The sequence below is a fragment of the Artibeus jamaicensis genome, unplaced genomic scaffold (assembly GCF_021234435.1).
Source record: "Artibeus jamaicensis isolate MK-2021 breed Jamaican fruit bat unplaced genomic scaffold, CSHL_Jam_final contig_432, whole genome shotgun sequence".
Taxonomy (NCBI): Eukaryota; Metazoa; Chordata; class Mammalia; order Chiroptera; family Phyllostomidae; genus Artibeus; species Artibeus jamaicensis.
The window spans coordinates 2,300,508-2,324,464 of record NW_026521828.1 but is presented as its reverse complement, the minus strand read 5'-3'; positions in this window follow the sequence as shown (position 1 = coordinate 2,324,464).

Below are 23,957 nucleotides of genomic sequence, written 5' to 3'. Positions count from 1 at the left end.
CCAGCCTGCGTGTTTCCTGGTATATTTCAAAGTCTCCTAGCAAATGAACTGTGGTTACTCACAGAAGAACTTTTGAAGTAGGAAGATGCCTTACTTTTTACAAGGTTGAAATTAAATAATTATCACCTGAAATTGCTTTAGATTTTAGGTGGCTCACTGACAGTGGCATCACAAATGAAATAGAACTTGGATAAGCCAACACTGATAAAATTATCTTAACTCTTTCATTCGAATGTAATAGTCTTGATAGAGGATGAGCATTTATAGGTCCAAAGCAGTTCATGCAATGACCTTGAGTTTGCAGCCGCTACACAGTTATTGTCTTGTTCAAAATTGAAAGATTCTGGCATGCAGGCACCAGCAAGGAGAACTAGGTCAGGATCCATGACTTTAAGAATACTGGCAACACATTGAATAAGAATGGGGGTTAGCTGTGATAAGCTATGGGAAATGGACATGTGGATAAATGGTCTGTAAAATAGATGGTAGCGAGGGCCAGGTTTCTTATCAATTCCACTTCAGTTGAGTGTTTCCAGCTGCACAGACTGCCCCCAAAGAAGAAGCGAAATAGTACAATAGCACAGAGTCAAATTAATTTTTTATTATTATTTTTAAATTATTTATTTTTATTGATTATGCCATAACAGTTGTTCTATTCCCCTCTTCATTCCCCTCCACCCTAACCCCCCATCCCCACCATTACCCCCCTTTAATTTATGACCATGTGTCTCAAGTTCTTTAGGTTCTATATTTCCCATACTATTCTTGCCCCCCCCATCTATTTTCTATCTACTGTCTATGCTACTTATTTTCTGTACCTTCTCCCCCCTTCTCCTCCTCCCACTCCCCTGTTGCTAACCCTCCTTGAGATCTTCATTTCTATGAAATGCTAAAGCGACTTATCTAAGAAAAAGAAGTTAAAAAAAAACACGAACAGTGAAAGGACAGCAAACTCACAGTTATTAACAATCACACCTAAAACAAAAGCAAACTAAAAGGACAGCTAGATCAGGAGTGGAGTCAAATTATTGATGGTGACATTGTTTTATTTATTTCAGCTGAACTTAATGCTCCCAGTAGTACAAAGGAGAGACAATGTTATATAACTTTCCTAGGATTTCTGGTATCATCTTTTTTCGAGATAAATTTGACTCTCCTAACATCATTTTTTTTTCAAATCCCCTTCCCTACTTCCCCATAACAATTTAGTAGCTAGTTGAGTATGATTTGTCTTCCTATGTACACCTTTGAAACTACCTCTAAAATGAAATAGTATTTGTTTTTTCTTTAATGGAGCTTTTATGGTATCTAGAGAATAAATGCCAACAGTTAATATTCATTTAACTTCTGCACCAAGCCTGTAATCTGACTCTTTAATAACGCATCGCTGAGATCATTATGTTATATTTAATATAGTCTGCATCTATGACCCCGTGCACTCCCCTGGATATTATACCCCCTTTCTGTATCTGACGCAAGATGGAAGGGATGTATTAACCTGCCCCACGTATACTGACATCTAAGGGATCGTCCGAAACACACCCTTACTGTCCAAATGACTGTTCTTCACTGAATGACTCCCCCAATGCACTGTTTTATCAGAAGGGATGATCACTAGCAAAAGCTAGGCCAAGTCCTCTTTGGTGCTAAATAAATAAATAATAAATAAATAAAAACAGAATGCCATAGGATGCCTTGAGTGTGATTTGGGGCTAGCCAGGCAAACAAGTCATATGTGTTGAGAGTGATAAAGCTGATTTTTGTTATGGTAAGGAGGTGACTGAGTGGGGATACCTAAAAATGGGGGCTGGTTGCCAATGGAGCCCACAGATTAGAAGGTTGGAATTTTCAGCCCCACCCCTAACCCCCAGGGAGGGAAGAGGGGCCAGAGGTTGAATCCATCACCCATAGCCAATGATTTCATCAATCTTGTCTATGCCACGAAGACTCTGTAAAATTACAAGGACAGAGTTTGGAGAGCCGCTGGGTTGGTGAATAGATGGAGGTGCTGGAGTGCGGACAAGGCAGGAAGCTCCGCCCCTACCCCATACCTTTGCCCTTATACATCTAATCCAGCTAACTGTTCTGGGGTTATGCCCTGTTATAATAAACTGGTAATCTAGTAAGTAGAAATGTTTCTCATAGAGTTCTGTGAATCACTCTAGAATATTACTGGAACGTAAGGAGAGAGTTAGGGGAATCCCTGGCTTATAGCCAGCTGTTCAGAAGCATAGGTAACAACCAGAGCTTGCGGCTGGTGTCTGAATTGGGATGGGTGGTGTGTGGGGCAGTTGTGTGGGACCGAACCTTTAACCTGTGAACTCTGATGCTATCGCTGGGTAGATTATTTCAGAATTATGAGGGGGGGCACAAAATAACTGCAATTATCTTCTAGGGGGTGGGCCCGTTGTAGTACAGGCTTCTGCTGCTAGGTGAGTGTTCTAGGAATCCATCTGTATCAGTACCAGCTGGTGTTGTTGTGAGAGGTTGGGTTAGGCTTCAGTGAATTTTTATTATTGAAGACTCTTTTAATGTGTTTGCTCATTATATGATGAGTGATTTATGAGTGGCCCTGCCCACACCACACTGAGTATTCACCAGTTTTTGACCAAGAACAGCATGACCCCCGTTCTACACCCTCCCTATGTACCTGATCTTGCTCTGAGCAACTTATTTTTGTTTCTCTGGATGAAAAACGTCCTTGAAGGGAGCCCTGGCTCGTGTAGCTCAGTGGATTGAGCGCGGGCCTGTGAACCACACAATCATGGTTTGATTCCCAGTCAGGGTACATGCCTGGGTTGCAGGCCAGTTCCCAGTGGGGGACTCATGAGAGGCAACCATACATTGATATTTCTCTTGTTCTCTCCTTCCCTTCCCCTCTAGAGATAAAATCTTTTTAAAAAATCTCTTAAAACAACAACAACAACAACAACAACAAAAAACATCCTTGGAGGGAAACATCTTGCCAGTGTGGAAGAGGTGAAACAAAAAATGGCAGAGGCACTAAAAGGCATCAAAATCAATGAGTTCGAAAACTGTTTTGAGCAAAAAAGAAAGTCTCCATAGGTGTATTGCATCAAGTGGAGAGCACTTTGATGGTGACCGAGGTTTAGACATGTAAGAATAAATATACAATGTTTTATAAATAAATTCCATTTTGGAGTTCCCCCTCATAAACTGCATTCTTGGACACCAGCAGGGTGTGAGAAATCCCACACACATTGGGAATTTTTGTCCCAGAACACCAGAAAAGAATGCTCACTGCTGTGGTTTGCATGCCCATGGGACCCATAAAAATTCACTTAAATTACATTAAGAAATGTTTTCTAAGTTGTTTGTGATCTTTAAGAAAGCATATTCTTCTCACTGAAATACCTTTTGTGCATGTTGCATCATGATACAAAGTTTTCTGCTCCTCTATTTTCCTGGGGAAGAAGCAAGGGTGAGAGGTGACCTTATGCTATGTTTTTTAGCCTCCTTCTGAAAACAGACTCTATTTTTTTTAATAAACAAAATTCATGTGCAGGTGATGCTATGGTATCTGAAGAGAGAGACCTACCAAATACGATTTCATGTCAAATAACCGCAGTCCTCAAATCAGTTATCACCTTCTCATAGCTCCCGGGCATTTTTACTGTGTATTATGGTTATATCTGTCTCCTCACTGAACTTTAAACTTCTCTGGAACTAGTTCTACTTCATGTTCTTTAAAAAAAATTCTTGACAAGATGTTTGTCACCATGGTAGGCAGCCAATAAAATCCAATAGAATGAATGAATTCTGTGCTGGCCTGCAAGGCTGATTCGGTTTCTGGGTGGCTCTTAACTGCTCGCTCAAGGCAGTGCTGAGATATTTCTAGATGTTGGCTCGTTCTTCTTGAAAGTGTTCCATGAACCCCTGGTTTTACTTCTCCCTCAGTCAGGTCAGTCAGTATGACCTAGACTCCAGAGAGCAGCAAGAACTTGTTCTATCAGGATCGATATTTCTCCAAGTTTTTTGACTCACACTCTGAAAGTTAAAAAAAAAATTAAATTGACACCTCACTTCTTTGGTTTCACTTGACTAGTTCCTTAGAGATGAACAGCTCACTAGCTGAGATGAAAGAAATTGAGTAGGGGTGGGGGTGAGCTGAAGTGTGTGTGTGTGTGTGTGTGTGTGTGTGTGTATATATATATATATACACACACACACATACACATATGTTTCAATTATACCACTATTGCATAAATAAAATTTCTCTATAATTTTAACAATAAGAATATAAAATGTACTATTGAAAGGTTTCTATGTGCAAGGTCTTAAAAAGGACATTCATTAGCTAATATGGCCAAAGAAGTGACCAACTGAGATGTCAGTGTCAGAACTCTGAGACCTGCTGGGTTCCTTGCAGTCTGGTATTCTGCTAATGGAAAAATGAAAGGTGCAGCCATCTCGGGACGGGGCTTGGGTTTCCTGCCCTTCGTTCGCTCCTGGTGTCCTTTTCCACATCTGTCGGTACCCTCCGCTGGGCGATCTTCAGGACAGCAGGTCCTCGGTGGTGGAACTTCCCCTGACCGCAGACTTCCTAGAGGAAAGATCAAGCTACCTTTCACCTACAAAATGTGTTTGTTCTAGTCTGAAAGGGCTGGAGTCCTTCCTTAAATGGCACAGAGAAGCTAGAGTCCACCTGGGAGGGATTCACAGTACGTGTGTCCTGTGACAGCTTTTTGTTAATGAAGCTCATTTCATTCTGAAGGGTTCCCAAGACCGAGGAAAACTGCGAGGATTTAGCACTGGTAGCTGAAATCGTTCACACTACTGCATTAGCGAAGGGGGAAATTTAGGCCAAGGACACAGGGGTGGCCCTTACCTACTCTTCTATAGTGCTCTGCACTCTTTAATGTTCACACAGCATTTGCTCTTTAAGGCATTATCTGAAAGACACACACGTTCTAAACCATACCACACTCAATTTATCTACCTTGGAAGGATGAATGGTTGAGCGAGCCCTGCTGAGATCTGAGCCTCTGTGTCCCTCGATCTGAAGTGTTTGAACCAGCAGCTGAGCCCGCTGAGCCAACCCTCCACAGCCTGCAGCAGGACAGCCTCTCTGCCACAGGAGTTGAGCTGCGCCAGTCTTGTCTCCTCCCAGCCACGTAATTTTCCAGAAACTGAACAGCAATCAATAGATGAAAGTAAACAGGTGGCCGCCTCCGACGTTTCTGTGGATCAGAGTCCTACTGAAATGTGTGTGCTATTTGTGGACACAGGACAGAGAGCATGGGGGAAGCACAAGAATAACCTAAGGCCACGTACTCGGTTTATAGAGGGTGGGCATAGGCTTGGAGGGCCATAGGCTTACACTTCCATCTCTCAACCCCTGTGCATGTCTTGTTGATTCTACCTCAAAAGTGCGCACAAATCTATCTGCCCCGTTACACTTGAGGCAACACTTCTCTCCTTTATTCCTCAAACCCACCAAACTCATGCCCACCTGGGCCCAGACACTAGCTATTCTGTCTGCCTGGAAAACTCCCATCCCAATACTAAGTGGCAGGCTCTTTCTTCTCATCCATTGCAAGCTCAGTTCTCTTCTCTTCAAAGGAGAACCTTTCCTAACCATCCTACCTAATCCTTCTTGTCCCCTCTCCTGTTACTTTTATGACACAATCCTGCCTGTGTTTCTGGTGCCATTTATATTACCCGGATTTATTCTGTTTATTTGCGTAACATTGGTCTCATTCAGTAAAAGAAAACACATAAGGAGGAACTCCATCTCTTTTGTTCACTGCTGTATCCCTAGCACACAGGATAACCCTTGAACCTTGGAAGGTTCAAAAACTTACTGGAAAAAAAGGAAAAATAAAAAGGGATAGAAACAAGGAAGGAAGGACTAAGAGTCAGCTTTTGCTGTATAGTAAGTTCTGCTGCATAAAAATGATATTAATGCATTTAGTTTCTCATGGTAATTGGTTAGTGAACAATAAAGCATTAAACATAATTTGTATAGAAGCAGTGCCTTATACAGTTACTTATGTGCATGAACACACATGTTTGTGTTTTATAAAAAGTACATACTGAAAGGAAATATGTCAATATTTTGACCTTAATTTGAAGTTGTTTTTTTTTGCTTCCTCCATCGTTTTAACTTTTGTGACAATAAACGTATTACTTTTGTTGTAAAAAGTTATTTTAAATCTATGTGCCTTCTGCTTTACTCATGACTTTTGTTTTGCAAGCACAGAAGCCCAGTTCAGTGTGGCTCAACCAGAGCTTTTCCTCGATTATGTAACTGTTTTGCCAGAAGTCCAAGGTGCTACAGCTCTCTCCTCCCGGTTTGGTCTTCTACTTTGTACCTCAACCTAACTTCATCCAGGAGGTAAAGAGCATGACACTTGAAAATCCTCCAGATTCACATTTTTTACTTGAAATTAAAAGTAAAATTGAGGTGAAAATTTAAGATGAGATGCAAAAGGACTTGTCCACCAGCTTCAACAACAAGCGAATCTATGGAAATGGATCCGGCAGGGTAGACCTGGCTGTCCCTGTCTGAACAAATCATGGCAGCATTGCCGTCCCTCAGTGGGATTTTATGGGGTTCATAAAAAGCCACTCCCTCTCAAGATCCAACTTAGAAATAGGCATACAGTTCACAGAGACAAACATCAATATATCAGCATGATTACTGATAATGCTGGAAGGCTAATAAACTGGCCGATGTGGCTAATAGGGGAGGTCCTAGGGACTTGATAATTCTCCCCTAAATTAAATATATATATACCCCCTCTTTATAGATTGCAAGGACAGCCTCATCGCTCACACGCATTATACCAGACAGAGTCTGCTTTGCTGAGATGTCTAATGGGTGAGAGAGCAAGCCAGAGAGTTTCATGTGCTGACGCTCGCGTGACCAATCCCTATTCCCAAGCTTCTAATCGGAAAAGTCATGTCAGGTAGAGGTGCGTGTGTGTATGGCTGTTGTGAAATCAGAAGTGCACTTTAAAGGCAGTGTCCCCAAATAGAAATAGAAGCTTGTTCTGAAGGTATTTTCCTTTGTAATGCCCTAGATTTTAATTTCCAGACCAGATTCCCCTACTATGGTTATATTTCTGATTATATTTCCCATATACAATTTTGGTATATATGTTCTATTTCATGTTACAGTCCTTCAACAGCATCTGCTAAATTTTGAATCAGACACTGAAGTGGAATCTCTTTGAAATGTTCAAAGCCATTTCCATTGGCGCCCTTGTAGGTCCACATAATAAATTGAACCCAGGAGCAATAGCCCCATCAAGCTGATGAAATCATTGATTTCTTCTGTGTGTAATGGTCATTAAAAGCTATTTTCAACAGATATAATACCAAGTAATTCAGTGCCTTATCAAGTTAACAAAGAGCCTCTTAACCCTGTGACCCTTAGTGGAAAACGTTTACTGAGAAATGACTATTAAGTATTTTCAGAACATGGTGGCTCAGTAATGGATACCAATAGTCAAAATAGCATCACTGATTTTCTTACACAGAAAGAGTAAAAAACATTAATGCAGAAATCATAAGCTGATGAAATGCTTCCTTTGTTGTTCTCTTTATCTGTCCAGTTGTAAGCAAAGAAATATGCTTAGAACATCTTGCGTTGACTGAGGGTTCCCAAGTACTGGTTCACAGTTCTGCTGTATCAAAGACTCTTGGGGTTTTTGAGATTCAGACACGTAAATCCAATCAAAGAAAAGGGCCAGTCAAATTTTAGCAAGTCCTTCCCAGGATTTGGACAGGCAGACACATTTGGAAATCATTACAATAAAATAGGTTTCCGGGCAGGAGGTGGTCCTGGGTTACCATTGTTCCTTTCCTCTTGTATGTTTTTCTCACATCATAGCCATAGAATGCCTTTGCAAGAAAGATCTTTTTGAGATGAGTTATTCTTATCTCCTTATTAGTAGTGTTCAGCAAAGTAACGTTCAGAGAAATAAAGAGATTCAGGCGGCATGTACCAGATTACTTGTACCCCCTCTGCCTTCCTCTTTTTTGTTTCTTTGTAAATATTCTGGTGAACTCAGCCTCATTAAGACCCAACTGGCTGACAAAATAGAACTTTACAGGAGTAGTGTTTGTTATCTTGTCAAAATCAATGATATTATGGAAAAGAAAATACAATAAATGTGTGGCATTATAAGATGTGGAAGAGCGAGAGAAAAAAGAGAAGAGTTGAGGAATCCACTCTCAAAACTCAAATTTCGTGTAGCTTGAAATCTTCTTTTTCTCAGAGCAGCATTAGCTGCAGGATTTCAAGATGGACCAAAATGTGATCAGATTAGAGTCTTAAAAACAGAACACCTTGTTAATGGATAGCCTTTAAGTCTCTTGTCTATCCATATACTCTTTTACAAAAATGACATCATGATGTTTGTGCTGTCTTTGTAGCCCTGTGGTATTTCATTCACAATAAATTAAAAGCATCTTTTCAGTCTTCTGTTATATAATTTTAAGTAGCTGCATACTATTCCATTTTATGAGAGAGGCCATAGTAAATATATTTGACTCCCTATTGCTGGGCATTTATTTTTCAATAATTTGCTAGTACAAACAGAACTATGAAATTCTTCTAGGAAATTTTATCCAGTTTATGTGGGTTTTCTTAGAATGTATTTTTTAAAATAGGAGTTACTAGATGTATGAGTGTAGAGAGGATTAAATACTGCTAAATAAACAATTCTAAATGTTTCTTAAAGAACAGTGAATTTAAGATAATTTGGTTATTTTGGAATGGGAGATAAATTGTAGAACTATATTTTATATGTCGACAGTTGCATTTGAAATAAAAATGAAACTGCCAAATGTTTACAGATGGTTATTACTTTAAAATAAAAAAATCAATGGCAGCAGATTATACTTTAAATATCACAGGTTTTTAATCTATTCATGTATTCTCTACCTATTTAATTTAATTTCCTGTCTATCTTGTTCTCAAAGCAATACTTTTGAAGTGAGGTCTACAGATTAGTTGCAATCTTCAGAAAATAAACCCTCATTTTAGGAAAAGACCCTGTATAAACTATCACCAGGTGTACTGTCTCTCTGTTCATGAAAAAATAAATGCAAATTTAGATAAAGGTCTGAAGAGCCAAAGAAAATGACTTTTTAACTGGCTCCTTTGAAAATATTTTCGAATGGAATCTTCTCTTTAAATCTGAGGGCAAACAAGAAACAGAAAACAAAATAGAACTGATAATAAGATAAAAGTCAGGAGGAAAAACTAAATACTTGAGTAAAATATCTTGCTAGATGGAATAAAATATTTACCCATCACCGGAAAGGACAGTAATTAAGGAAGGAGTCTGGATTAAATGGAGAAGAAATCGGGACCCCATATAAAGGATCCATGTAATTTAGTGCAGATGTTTTCTCCAAAGGCTGTGTATTGAGAATGAGGGGGGGGATATAATTGGTGAAGCACGTGGGGAGACTTGTAACTCCCTGGAGAATCTGGTCACACTGCTGAGACATCCTGCCACAATCAAAGTCTCAGTGATGTATCCTCGGACTTTGTGAAGCTGGTCTTTTAAATTAAACACTGAGATGTAAGTAAGGAGTGGGGTGAAGTTGAAAGGAAATTGAATGGGGAATAAGGAGATTTGGTTTCAGTCTTGACTCTGCTGCTCTATTAGGCAAGTGACCTTGGCAAAGTCTATTAATTTCCCAATGTGTGGAATTCTCATTTGAGTGCACATGGTTAGTGAACACAATTTATAATTTAGAAATTTCCCTTAATGTTCAGCAAAGTCTTGGCACACAGTTGGTGCTCAATATATGCCATTTTCCTGAATCAAAATGATTTTGAGAGACGTTTTCATTGCATACTATGCAAGGCAGTTGTTTCTCACTCATTTATTCTTGAGTTGCCACCATTTCCCCTTTAAGGCTATATTTGCTTAATAATTTATCAGTTTTGCTCAGTAAAATGCAGGGCTGGCCATGTAAAAATAAAAAGCACCTTTAACACGAGCCTGTAGGGTCCAGGAACCTCACGTACGGATCTGTATTCAGGCCAAAACCCAGACACATACAAGACTGTGGTTGGTACGGAATACTAAGGATGAAGCTGGGAATGAGAGAATCTATACAGAGTTTGTTGGAATGCTAATAAATGATGAAGGCACCACTTCCTGGCTCTGGAATTTGCTCTCTTAAGACTGCAGTTCAACAAAGAGTGGAATTGCCCGCAGAACTCCTTATTCTGGCTCTAAGGAGGAGTAGGTGTATTAGGAAAAGAAAACTGAGGAGAATTCAGGAACGAAAAGAATGCCTTGCTCTAGAATCACTTATGTGTGACTGTCCTTTTCCCACTTAATCAAGCCAGGGGTGTCTGAATTGTGATAACTCGGCCACCAGGACCCTTCTCCACACCGCAGGCTGCTGAGTTAATTTCCTTCTCGGAGGGTCCCCTTGCACCCGTTTGATCCTGTTTTCTGTGTGCAGTCTCCCTACTGCCTCTTGATTTAAGTCAGCCTACCGCTCTGAATTTAATGTACTCTGACGTGGGCATGTTCAAAAGGGAAAAAGTGCACTCAGACCATGGGAAAGGAGCCCTTCATTGTCTCTCCCCTGCCGGGAGGCTATGGGAAAACCTCCCCAGCAAGAACTGATGAAGATGAAATGCACACAGACCACCTGGGCTGAAGGTGAGGCAAGGCTGAATCCGAAAACAGTTCTTGCCCAGCCAACATCTCTGGCTCTGCCTCCTCCCCGCAAATCCTCACTGTGGTGCGAAGCTAATTTAACAAGCTATCCCCGTCTCCTCTGAGCGGTGGTGAAAACATTTCTGCAGGACTTTATTAAGACAGACCCCAAAGTACCCATCAGGCCAGTGAAGGAGAAAAGCCTGCTGTGGCCTTTCTACCCACAACACCACTGCGAGGAAGGAAGAAGCCAGTATCAAAACAGACAGGTAACGTTAGAAGCACACCAGGCATCAGCCCATGTTCAAGGTCACGTTTTTAAAGGGAAGGGTCGCTATTTTCCCAATGGTACAGGAAAGGAGCTAGCTGCAGGACACACCGGTTAAATTGAAAAGGCCTCCTAAGTAGTTTGGGAGGTTAGCGGTATCACCTGAAGGCAGGTTCCTATCAGTTATGGATTCAATATCTTGTTGAAATTGGGTAAGGTCCAAGGGGATGTTTGCAAAGAGAAAGTGATTGGTCCTCTAACTTCCAGCTGTTTTGTACCCCATGCTGAGCTTATAAGGAGATTTTTTTTTTCAGTGTGGATCTCGCATTCATAGCACAATACGTGCGCTGTGCCCAGGGGAACCGGATGTTACTCACAGCACTTTGGTCTCAGTAATGCAGGGAGTGGAAAGCGGGTCATGGAGTGGTAATGCAGGCAGTTACTATTAGGAAACACAAACTATGAATCTGATCATCCCCTTTCCCTTCAAAAGTGAAATTTTGGCACAAAATTTACATTCAGAAAGAAGCCAAGTCTCGTAAATTAGTGTACTGAATTCTTGTCTTTCAGGGTAATGACTTTCATGCGTGATCTTGGACCTTCCCATCTGAACCCCCCACCCCCATTCCTAAGTCTCCTTTGCAGTGTTCCCCTTGGGGAAGCTTGGTAACTCTCTTTTGTGTGTCTCCATTGTTAACCCCGGGGAGGGTTTAGGGGTGTAAGACTCTTGTTGTCCTTCAACTAGGTTATTTCTTTACAGAGGGAAATGAAAGAAAAAGGAGGAGATCTTGGGAAGTATTATGACAAAAATTTTCTGTGTTGCTCACAGTCCAATTTCACACTTTATCCAAGACTATCTTAGTGCTTGGGGGTTCAACAGATCAATTTAGACTGTGTATTTTTCTGTCTTTGTTTGCATTGTTCTTTTATCCAGCTGCAAGACAGCTTTTCTTTCAGCAAAATGTCAAACGGTGGTGAATTTGCTCAATTAGCTTTGCAAATGTGTGTTTGACTTCCTATGGCACCTTTCTCCTTTATTTCTATTGTATATTTCTTATATTTCAAAGGGGGACATCAAATAAATTCTTTTGAAATAATTAGCATTTTAATTCATAGGTGTTAGTCTGCAGTTGCTTCTGATTGTGTTTTTAATTAAAGCACGAACACACATGCATTTTCTTCCAATTGGATTCAATTATGTTGGAGGTGAGGAAAATACTTAAATCCAGCAGCACTGACATAGAATAACTTTATTACAAAACGTAGTTTAATCAATGGAATGTGTGTGGACTATGAACTACCCAGCAACTCTCTCCCCATCTTGTTGCAGATGCCTGTATAACTTTAGCTATGGGATTTTTAAATATGTGCAAAGAAATTATTTTTTAAAGTACCATAGGGATAGGAAAGGTATATTTGTTCTCTAATAAGATAGAACAACAAAGCGATTCTCGAAGTACTTAACACTGACTTTGGATTTTTCTTTCAGGGAGGTGGGAAAGAAATAGGCTGGGCGCAGATGGACAAAGGTGTAATAGTCAAATGTTTGATACTATGCACCTGTCCCAGGGATTTTGGTCTCGTTGAGGTTTTTGCTATTTGAGTAAGTTTTACCAACCACAGTAGCTCATTATCCTCATGAATACCTTAGCCCTTCTCTACTTCTTATATCCAATGCAGGCTAAGTGAAAAAAAAAACAAAAAACTATCATCTCTGTCCCATTTGTTATTTCCCCAAGAAGAAAAGAGGCGGGTGCAGCATGTGAAATAAAATTGAAGGCCCTTAAAGGGCCGCTCAAAAATGTTAAGCTCTGTACCTCTTATCTGCATCAGGACGCAGCGTGTTTGAAGTTAACGCAGAGATTAGGTTTCACGCCTTTAACAATTCTTGAAATAAGAATGTGTCTTATTCCCTTTTCTACAATGCTCTGGAAGGTCAGGTTGAAATGGGACTGAGCGCTCCACTAATTTCCATTCCAACCACGGGGTAGGGGGAGAATGGCAGCTTTTGAGGCCCTTTCCTCTCTTGCCTGTAGACGGGCCAGTAGAACCATCAAACATAATGTTTTGTCTCCTTACTTTCTTTTCTCTCCCCATTAGCCTTCAGTTTTGCTCCCCTCAGTCTGAAAATACATATATACTTTTTTTTTATCACAGCACGGCACAGCGTGACACTGTACAGTTATAATGCACACCTGATGCGTGTTACTCTCCATGCGTAGCTAATTGACTAGATTCTCCAGGTGTTGTCGAGTGTCTGTGAAGTGCTTGCAGTAAAGGTGTTTTGCGCAGCTTCAGAAGGAAGGTGCTGGTCCCAGACCAGGGAAGAGGGACTCAATGCTAAGAGTAAATTTACTGAAGGCTAGTAGCCTGTGTGGGTACTTCGGTTTAGGAGAATTTCGATTTCCCTGCATAAGGCATTGTGGTCCCCAAAGTAAGGGGGTTGGTGTGCATTGAAAAAATATCTGCTGAGCTACTGCGTTCAGCATGCCGTTGTGAGCAAGTCTCATCTGACCTCGGTCGAAGTAGGAAGAAAGCCTGAATGCGCACCAAAGAAACTGGGATGAAAGAGCCTTGTTGTTTTTCCCAAGAAAGCCAATAACCTGTTGAGAAATGTGTGCAAATCTGCCATCATCTCAGTGAGTAGGCTTGCTAAATAACACAAACGAGGCTAAGATTCTGGGTATTCATGACAAGATTTTGAGCTCACTTTTTTTTAAATTTCAGAGCTAGAATCTTGGAATACGTGAATTTACCTATATTTTTTTAAAGTAATTTAAAAACATAGTTAACATGGGGGAAATGAGCACAGGCATACCTCGTTTCATTGGGTTTCTCTTTATTGCGCTTCACAGGTGTTGTGTGTTTGAAAACTGAAGGCGAGACCCTCCACCAGCAAAACATTACAACACACTTTATTGTGCTGCTCAGTTTGTTGCTGTGGTTTGGACCCGAACCCACGATACCTCCAGGTATGTCTGCATTTCAAAGCCTCATGCTTAATTCTGCTTTAATGGGTTTCTATTCTGAGCTAAACGTAAGATTGAGAAAATGATGAGGCCATAATTTTTCATTGCTTGGGGCTTCCACAGAGCTTCAAGTCAACTGGTGTGAGATGTTATTAATTTAAAGTGGATATAATTGTAATATAGTTTGCCTCTCAAAGACTTTCAACTTCAGTTCATTGTGTTAAATAAAATAATGGTCTAAGAATGAATAGATATCCATTTTTATCTCGAAGGGCAAACAATGCCTAAATTAATTAAAGATTATTAACTGTCAAAAGTCACGCCCAACTGTGTTTTAATTTACTAGCACAGATCTTCTCTGCTGGTTTCTGACTGTGTGTATAAGAGCTATGAGAGGTAATTTTGTTTTTCTTAGGCCACTTAGTAACTCCTATAATGAAACAGCCAGAGAAAGCTGTTAAGATAGCAAGCACAGTGGTTCTTTCTCTGCGTGTCCTCTTTTAATACCTAAGATAATAGACTATTGACTTACAAATCTGTAGTCCTTTTTGTTTTTCAACTACTATATGAAAATTGAGACATTGTGCCAGTAATTAAAGAGTAATATCGACCGTTAAAATAAACGTGTATTGCCAAATCTTAATATACTGTACGTTTACTTCTGCAACTATTAGTTCTCAATTTAGAAAATTCCTCAGTAGATTACTATTAAAAAGGCAAGTCGACAAATATTTAGAAAGATATTCAAATATATCCATTGAGGTTTAACTATATGCCAGGTTCTCAGTATTGGGAATGTAATGGATTGAAAACGCAGTAAAGATGTCTGCTCTTCTTCAATATATATTATGGAAATGGGGATATGCTGATAAACTATGAGTGCCCTATGGAAAAAAAGAAAATACAGAGCACAGAAAGTGGATCTGAGAATGCCAGCAGAAGGGGGAGAGGTTGGAGGGCAAGCTAGAGTATTAAGTAGGTGAGGGTGTCTCATGGAGAAAGTAAGATCTGAGCACAGAACGGCGGGGGTGAGGCAGGGAGCCAAGCAAATCATCTGGAAGGAGAGCGTTCCTGGGAGAGAAGCAGACAGAGCCAAGACCTGAAAGTGAGAGTGTGTTTGAAATGTTAAAGGAAAACCAAGAGGCGAAGGGAGGAGGATCACAGCACAGAGGGTGTCAATGCCATTGAGACAGATCCCAGGTACCCCTGGAGACAGCTCCACTTCCTATTGGAGAGAAATGGGGAGTTTCCAGCGAGACTGGACTGAAAAGTAAAATGATTTACATTTTAAAAGCAATAGACTACTGGTAAGTGGGTGAGGAGAAGAATTAATCCTAGGAAGTGTTTAGACAAGAAAATATGGTGGTTCAGAGGAAGATAGACCACATAAGGGAGGTGGGAAGACATTGTATGATTCTTCATGTATTTGGGGGTTAGAGGCAATGAGATCTTCTGATGGATTGGACATAGCGTTTGAGAGAGACAGGCAAGGGAAGGACGGCATTTCCAGCTGCTGATTCAGGAGCCTACAGAGTAGCTGGTGTTGATAGACTAGTGTCTGTGGGTCGACAGAGTTGAAATTTGGGGTAGCAGTCTTCACTAGAGCATCTGGATGGATGTTGTTTATTTTTTACTTGTTTAAAGATTTTATTTGTTTACTTTTAGAGAGAGAGGGGAAGGGAGGGAGAAAGAGAGGGAGAGAAGCATCCATGTGTGATTGCCTCTCGAGCACCACCCTCCCGATGGGGATCTGGCCTGAAATCCAGGCATGTGCCCTGACTGGGAATCAAACCAGCAACCCTTTGATTCACAGGCTGGCATTCAACCCAGTGAACCACACCAGCCACGGCTCTGGCTGGTTTTTAAAATGGATTATTACATCACTGAGAAAGTAACTGTAGATAGAGAGTTCCGAGGACTGAGTCCCGGAGTTCGCCAGTGTTTGGAGATTGGGGATGTGGGACACAGTAGGAGAAAGCAGCATAGGAGGATGCGGGTGCAAGCACTGGTGGCTGTGGCAGCGGTAGCAGGTGTCCTTGGAGGTCCTCTCCACGTGCCTCTAAGTTTGGTTTGTGTAATATCAGGCAAAGTCACCAGTTAAAAGAGAATGAGATGCTAGACGTTTAAAGGAAAGAAGGTGGAGAGTAGTCATAACTGAGAAAAGGAGAGTGAATGGGCTGAAAATTGATTTGATATTTGCCCAGCAGCATGTAAGGACTTGAGCTGAAATTCCTGGATATGAATTGAAAGGGAAACAAACCAGTAAGGACGTGAGCTTTTCTTTCGGCAGTTTCAGCTTCATGGGTGCAGAGATGGAGAAGTGGGGGTGTTGAGTTTTATCTGGATGTGATTTTTGTCAAGCAGGACTGTCAAAGTTGGAGAAGGGTAAGGAACAGAGAGCATATATAAAGGAGAGAGGAGGTTTGCCTCTGGTCTCTTCCCTGGAAAGGTGGGAAGTGGGGAGATCTGGTGGATGAGGGACTATGAAAAGTCCATAGAACAAAAGGCCTTGGGGGCACCTGGGGAGGGAGAATCAAAGAATTTTGCAATAGCAAAGACCAAATTTAGAACACACTGAAGCAACATTTTGTGGCTGATTATATTGGCTGGGTGCTTCCTGGTGTATTTCCTTTGATCCTCACAAATTTGTATGCAGAAGTACCATTATCATTCTTCATAGAAGACTGAAGCAATGTAGGTTCAACTTGTCCAAAACGGCTCGAAAATACGAAAGCTTCAGCTTAATTTAAATTCTTTTTCTTTAAGTTTAATCTGGTTATGGTCAAACTGTTTTGTATATTCAAGTTGAAAATAATGTCTCTCTTTACATACTGTTTTGTAACTTATGATGATTTTCACTGATTTTTTATGACTGGAATTTGAGGGATTATATTTTGGTTGTTTTATTATACACAAAAATTTTGGTTTTTTTTAATTTTCTCATTGCGAATTTATGAATATAATGTTCATTAAAAATAATGTTTATTTGAAAAATATTATTCACAGTGAACCTGATTTGAAATCATATGTAAAGTCACAGAAAGCCATACCATATTAAAATAGTTTCATTTCTTTGGAAACTGAAAAAAATTTATTTGAACAAACCACCTGAAAAAGGACATGCTGAGAAATTTGGAGACAAATTTCAAAGTTCAAAACATGTTGATATTAGATTTTAGTTGTGATTTTTTTGGTTAGTTTTGCTGAATGTGGATATATGCTTTGGCTTATTTTTTCAGTTTTGAAGGGAGCTGCAAAGCCATTACAGGTGAAATAATAAGATACTTGAGACGTGCTCTCACATACTGTGGCAAGAAGCAAACAAGTTTTGCCCAGGTGTGTGAGAGTACATGGGAGGTAAAGGGAGGGGCACGTGAGGAACGCACGTTGATGGAGACTGACTTTGGGTGATGTGTACACAGGGATTCTTTCAATTGTTCTGTTCATAAACATGTTGGAAATTTTTCATGGTCCAAAGTTTATAAAACTAATTCTTAAAATACCTCACACATACGTGTTTATGTTCACTGATTGATCATCCTCAGGGTTGCCCTAATTGCAAGAATGGCTTGCCATTGAGCAGGTGATGCCAGTGACCGAAGGTGTTCAAAAAATAGTTCAAGGGGAGTTGAATGCTTAGCCACCCCCACCTGACTGGGAAAGGGCAAATATTGACTACAAATATAATGATTTCAAAGGTTACAACTTCACAAGTGCATTTCTTTTTGGTTTTATATCCTTTGAAATATTTGGAGACTATCTCTTAGGGTCCCTCAGTTTGTCTGTGATTCCATGTCCCATCATGGCTAAGATTTTTTAAAAATACCAATTTTGTGGGGCGGGGGGAGTAGAAGAAATGTATTTCAAGATGGATGCCATCATTTGAACTATGATTGATTTTTAAAAAAAAATAAAAGTCATCATTTTTGGTGCTCCTTTAATTTGATGGGGGATTAATATTTTTTGACCCGATGATAGTAACCATCAATCTATCGTGGTTCTAGGACTGAAATGCCTTCCTATCTGCAGTGCTTTTAGATCAATACTAGACCTATCTAGGCTGGTCTGGGTTATTAAGTTAAACAGTATTTTCAATTAAAAATACATCATTTGACTTGGAAAAAAAGAGGAAAACAGACCCATAAATAAGCCTTCTAGGTCCTTCAAAGTCTGAATTCTACAAGCTTAATAGCTAATCATTGGCCTTAGGCTGAGAAAGAAGCCTATTGATTTGGAAATTGAAAAATCTGCCAATAATTTTAATATGTAACAAAGTGATGAAAATATGTTTGGGTCATTTAATTTGAAATCACCCTTTGAGTGTGTGCTGTGTAAATTTTAGTTTGCTCTTATATATAATCAGTTCTGCAAGACATGGTCCATTTTATTCGGGCATGTAGATTGATCGATCTATCCACCCATCCATCTATATCCATAATCTTTACAAGCACCTGTATCTCTACTTCTCTTGAACGTATTTTGAAGGTGAATGACTATGGCCTAGAAAAGTGTTACATGTTATAAAATGGATAGAATCCATAACTTATATCAATAACTTACTCAAACATTAGTGCCTATTATAAATCACTCCAGTACTTATATTTAACTCTCTGTGACCCATTGAAGTTCAGTACACATTTATCTTTGCAGCTAATGACAGAGTGATCAGGGACAGGTACTTCCCGTGGCTGGGAGAGGTGTGCTCTGCAGAATGAGGACACCTACTCAAAGGATATGGCTGATACAATGATAGTTTTGAACTTGACATTTGTGACCCTTTGTTGCACCTTCATTTTAGGTGAAGCACATAAAAACACTTACGGAGTTAACTGGGAATCCAAGAAATTTCTGATTCACACTGTCTCAAAAGACCTGAGAATCTACATGCGTGAAGAAAATCATTGTGGGGTGCATTGTTTTTTTTTCTGCCCATCTCTTAAAATTAGCTTTTTTTTTTACCTCTAATAAATAGTTTTTTACATCTGACCCATCCACTCTGGGTATAGCAAAAAGGAGAACACAGCGAGAATTCAAATTTTAAAACAGGTTAAGTAGGGAAAAATAAATTGATAAATATAACATGTTATGAAAGAAGCACAAAGGCCATTATTTAAATACAGAAAAACAAGAATTCTGAAACTGCTTTGGTTAAGAAGAGAGCAGGAAAGGAAAATCACTGATTATTTCAGAATTCTCTCGTATATATTTTTTTCTTCCTCCCTCTCCCTGTCCTCTTTCCCCTTTCATCCCCTTCTTTTCTCTTTTCCATCTTACCCCCAAAAAGCTTTATTAATTTATAATAGCTTTTAAATCTACTATTTGTTCATCAAATAGATTTTAATACTTACCACCATCAGTGAATTACGGCAAGCTCAGTAACCTTTCAGTAACTTAGTAACTTTAAACAACTTCTGTGGAGTGCTAATAATCAATGAGATAACAGATGAAAGGTGTTCTGCAGAGAACATTTACCTTAGAAATACGTATGTTATTCAAGTTATTCCTCATAAAGAATGTGTGCTTGAAACTGCTCAAGATCTTTAAAATGAAGGCATTAACTATCACTGCATCAATGTACGCATCAGGCGGTTCATCTGTGTAGGAGCTGCGGAATTAGCATTTGCTACCCATTGACATTCTTTATCCCAGAGATACAATGATTGGCCTTTTATAATGGGAAATAGCAACACTTAATGGCAGGTATCTATTTAATGACATCTGAGAAGGAAATCTGAGCAACCGAGCTGTGTTGTCCTGGGCACAGATCATATTTAATGTGCACAGACCCCCATATTCTGAGGAAATTGTACGCATGACCTTCACCTTATAATTTGGAGTGGGAGCTATGAATTAAATGTGCTGAGGACCGACCTCCTTGTGGGCAAGTTTTGGGGTTGTCCTGAGCAGGCATATGTCTCATTTTTCTTTCGAGAAAACTGCAGGGTTTCATGGATTGTTTCATAATGACTTAAAAAGTTTAAGCAGATCTGGTTATCAATTAGACTTGCTCCTTAATCATTATATGACCTTAGCACCCCTTTTCCCTAGTCTTCAAAGTGATTATAATGATTATATGGTAATGATTATAGCCATTCGCTAAGTAAGTGTGAGAATTAAGTGAGACAAAGCCTGTGCAGCACAATGTCTGGCTCATCGAAATGTGGAAAAAATGTAAGTTGTTATTTTTAACTCAAGGAATATCAAGATTTCTCATCTTCTAGGGCCACTGTTAGTTTTTATCTCCCTGTACAGGAATGGAAGTCGTCATTCCACGTACCTCCTAGAAATCTGTCTTCCTCTTGAGTCCTTAGAGGGCAGGGCGTGGTCCTCATATCCTACTTGAGCAGTTTCTGGAAGCCGCTTCAATATTTCTAGCTGCTCCTACTCAGCCCTAAAATGTGCTTTTAGCTTCTGCTCTTTTTCCTCCCTAGCTGACCCTAATTTGTACAGATTTGCAAACTTTATTCAAGATCCAAGGAGGCAGGCAAGAATAACCCAGACGCGAACGTAAATTGGATAGTTAGACCCTTTTGCTTTGGAGTCCCCGGCTCACACCCAGACACAGGAGGTTACAGCTGATGCTTCCCCTACCGCCAGGTTGGCGCACACAGGAGAACTGTGCGTCATCAGGCAGAAAGTGACAGGCTCTTCCACCAAGTCCCTCTTCCCGCCTCAGATAACAAACTATATTATCGGCAGTGATTGAGCCCAAACCCTTGATTGATCACTCTGGAATATTTGCTATTAGAATGCATCAAAGCCCTGGCTATTTTTGAAAATGATAGTATTTGGGAAAATGAAGGGTTATTTGGACAATCTTCTTAAATTAAGAGCATGACTTCTGGTAGGACATAGGTGAGTGTGAGTGTGTCTGTGTATCTTTGTAAACACGTTTCTCTCTCTTCCTTGCTAACATGGTCTTGAAAGTGAGGGCATCTGGCCTATCTACTGTTGCATTTTATAAGAATGCAGGACATGCAATCTATAACAATAAATTGCTACAACTCACTTGTGACTTCCTATTATCTTTCACTGCAAACGGCTGGCAATTGAAGTATTTTTCTCCTGTAAATATTTCTGCCTCACTGGGGATTCTACTATTGTTTTATTAGAATGAAGGGTGGTCATTGTAAGAAGAGTTTTAGTTTATGTTTTATAAATTAACCTTTTATGGTGAGCAGCTCATCAAGTATTTGTCACAAAGACTGTTCTGGGAAACAGTTTCTCCTAGGACTGTACGAATGGCAGGGAAAGCTCCTGCTGAAGCTTCATCACCCACGCCCCACCCCGTCCCCGCCCCAAATTAAGGTCAAAGTGGGGAAAATAACTTCCCGATCTGGAAGAACTGGTGGCTTTGGAGTAGCATGTCAGTATCAGTTACATACATCACAGTCCTCACCCAAGGATATGTTTATTGATTTTAGAGAGAGAGCGGGAGGCAGTTGTCTATAGTTCAGAAACAGCAGAAAGCAGGCTTCCAGCAATTCTGGCTTGCCCTGGGCACAGTGGCCCCCTCCTCAAAATTACAAACTCTTGCACCACAGCTGCCTGAATTTTTCTGTTTATTTCTTTTTTTGGATAAACTAGACCCTTTTTTTTGGAGGAGATGCTATTTATGGGATATCTGCCATCATAACTGGGTTGGGAATGAGAAGAAAACATAGTTGGCTCATCTGCCTCAGCAGAGGAAGACTTGCGCTGGCTGGGAAAGGTAGACCACTTGAATCGCTTTGGGAGGAGTGAGCACGCTTGGGTGCATGGAAGGGGGCGGGGCAGCGATTTCTTCTTCCCACACTGTGGGCTTGGCCTCCGGCAAAACTGCCAAGTGGATGAGAGGCAGTTTGTACCTTCTCTCCAGTCATCTTTAGCGCCCTCCTTTGCCATATTACCTTCTCCCAACACCCCCACTTTCTCATTCTCTTTACGTCTCGACTGTCTAGAATCTGAACAGCTTGCCATTCTTCATAGAGCCCTTGCCAGGAAATAAATGTCTCATTTCTATGGTCTTGCCGACTTCTGCACCAGCACCAGTGTCTGAGTTGAAGGCAGTTTATATGTTTTCAGTGATCCCTCACTTTTTAAATATGATGCCAAATTTTATTTCTGTTTAGTCATACCCTCCTCGATCGAAAAGGTCATCAGAAGTCAGACTGACCATCGGCATGCAGGTGCCGTTCTTTCTGTTCTTGTTGCATAGTTCTTTATCCCTGTATGAATCTCAGATAGGTGGGCCAGAAATAGGACCACTTTAATTTTAGTACCTCACGAGGCTCTCCTTTCAGATATAAATTAGCATGACAAAAATTACCACAAGGGGTTTCTTAAAACACAATTGTAAATCTTTTCAAAATAGACATGCTGACTCCTTTAAAACAGCAAAGCACACACTAGACATATTCGATATAATTAAAACAAGTAAAAATCTATAGCATCAGGATCTAAGCCAGTCCCCTTGACAAGGAACTAACTTTCATTTAAAGCCTTACAATTTTAATGTCATTCTTTTAAGAGAGAAAGAAAAGCTGTATTAGTGAGAAATGTTTTTTAAAAACCCCACTCAAGGGCAAAAGCCCTGAAATGATGGAAGATGCATTTTTCAATCTGTAGGGTTTAGTGGGATTACTTAGGCTAGACAAAAATCCATGAAGGTCATAATGACATTTCTATCATTTTAGACTGATGTCTGCCATTTTTTTATATTGTCTTTGCAATACACATTAAAATTTTAATGAGCGAGCTGTTACATTAAAAAGCAACGAGTTAAAAATGTATCAGCTCCACCCGTCTGTAATTTAACAAGGATTTTCCCCTCCATTGTTTGAGAAACCCACCAAGAATTTATTTATTTTTTTAGTGTGAATACAGGGCCTTCCACAGGTGATAAGTAACTGGTTTGCGCGAATTTAGTTTTAGTTCCTAAGAATCTATAGTGAGTTAGCAATAAATGAGAAGGTATTAAGCTTATAAAACATATATATACCGTAACAAGGAAGAGGTGCCTGTTTTTCAGAAGCTGCAAAATGTTTGGAAAGTTTTTTTCGATCAACCATATGGACAATAATAAGAAAATAAATGACCTTATGAAGTGCTTATTATGTGCCCAGCATTGAAACTGTGCTTCAAATATCTCATTTAAACTGTATACCACGCTTGCTCTCTAGTTCACATTTAGCAGGATACTTTTGGAAGGGAGAGAGGGGAGAAGTCAGGCAAGCAGGGGGGTCAGGGTGTTCTCAAGAAAACACTCCAAGAAGAAATTATTCTCATCTTACAAATTCAAGAAGAATCTCGTAGAGGTCAAGAACTCTGCCTAACGTGGCAAGACTGGTAAGTGATAGAGATGGGATTTATCTGCAAATCGGTTTGTGATCGACATTTATGTTCTTTTTACTGGATATCCTCACTGCCCATATGACGTGTATTTCATCACATCCTTATAAAATAAGCAGCTGTGTGCGGAATTCAGGCATGAACATATTATTTACAGTACATTCAACTTCCTATGTTAAAACAGTAATACCGACCCCTATGTTAGGAGGACGTATGGTTTAAGTGACATTGGGGTTATGAAGTACATTAAAATAGACATCACTAGTAAGAGTGGTCAATGAAAAGGCCATTTGGGACTCATAACTGACTGTATTTAAATACACACTGACTGTGTGCTATTAAAATCAGGGATAAACCATAAAGCATAGCCGCCTAAGAGGTAGGACATTTTTTTCCTTTCTGATTTCCCCTTTCTTTCAGTCTCAATCTGCATCAAAAAATCAGGGCAGAGCCACATTCAAGAAAAATGCTTTCCCCTTTATACTTTAATTTTGAAAAATGTAAAGACAAATTCATCTTTTAATTTTTTTCCCTAGAAAGGAGTATTCATATGTCCTTTTAAAAAAGGCAGTTTTTAACTAGTAGGTTTTACTGACGTCTGGGAGGAGAAGGTAGAAGATGGAGAAATCTGAGTTGGGTGGTAGAGATAATAAGACGGAGGGGAAGAGTAAGGAGGAGACAGGAGAGGGAGGATTTCCAGGAGGAGATGGTAGGTGTGGAGAGGATGTGCTC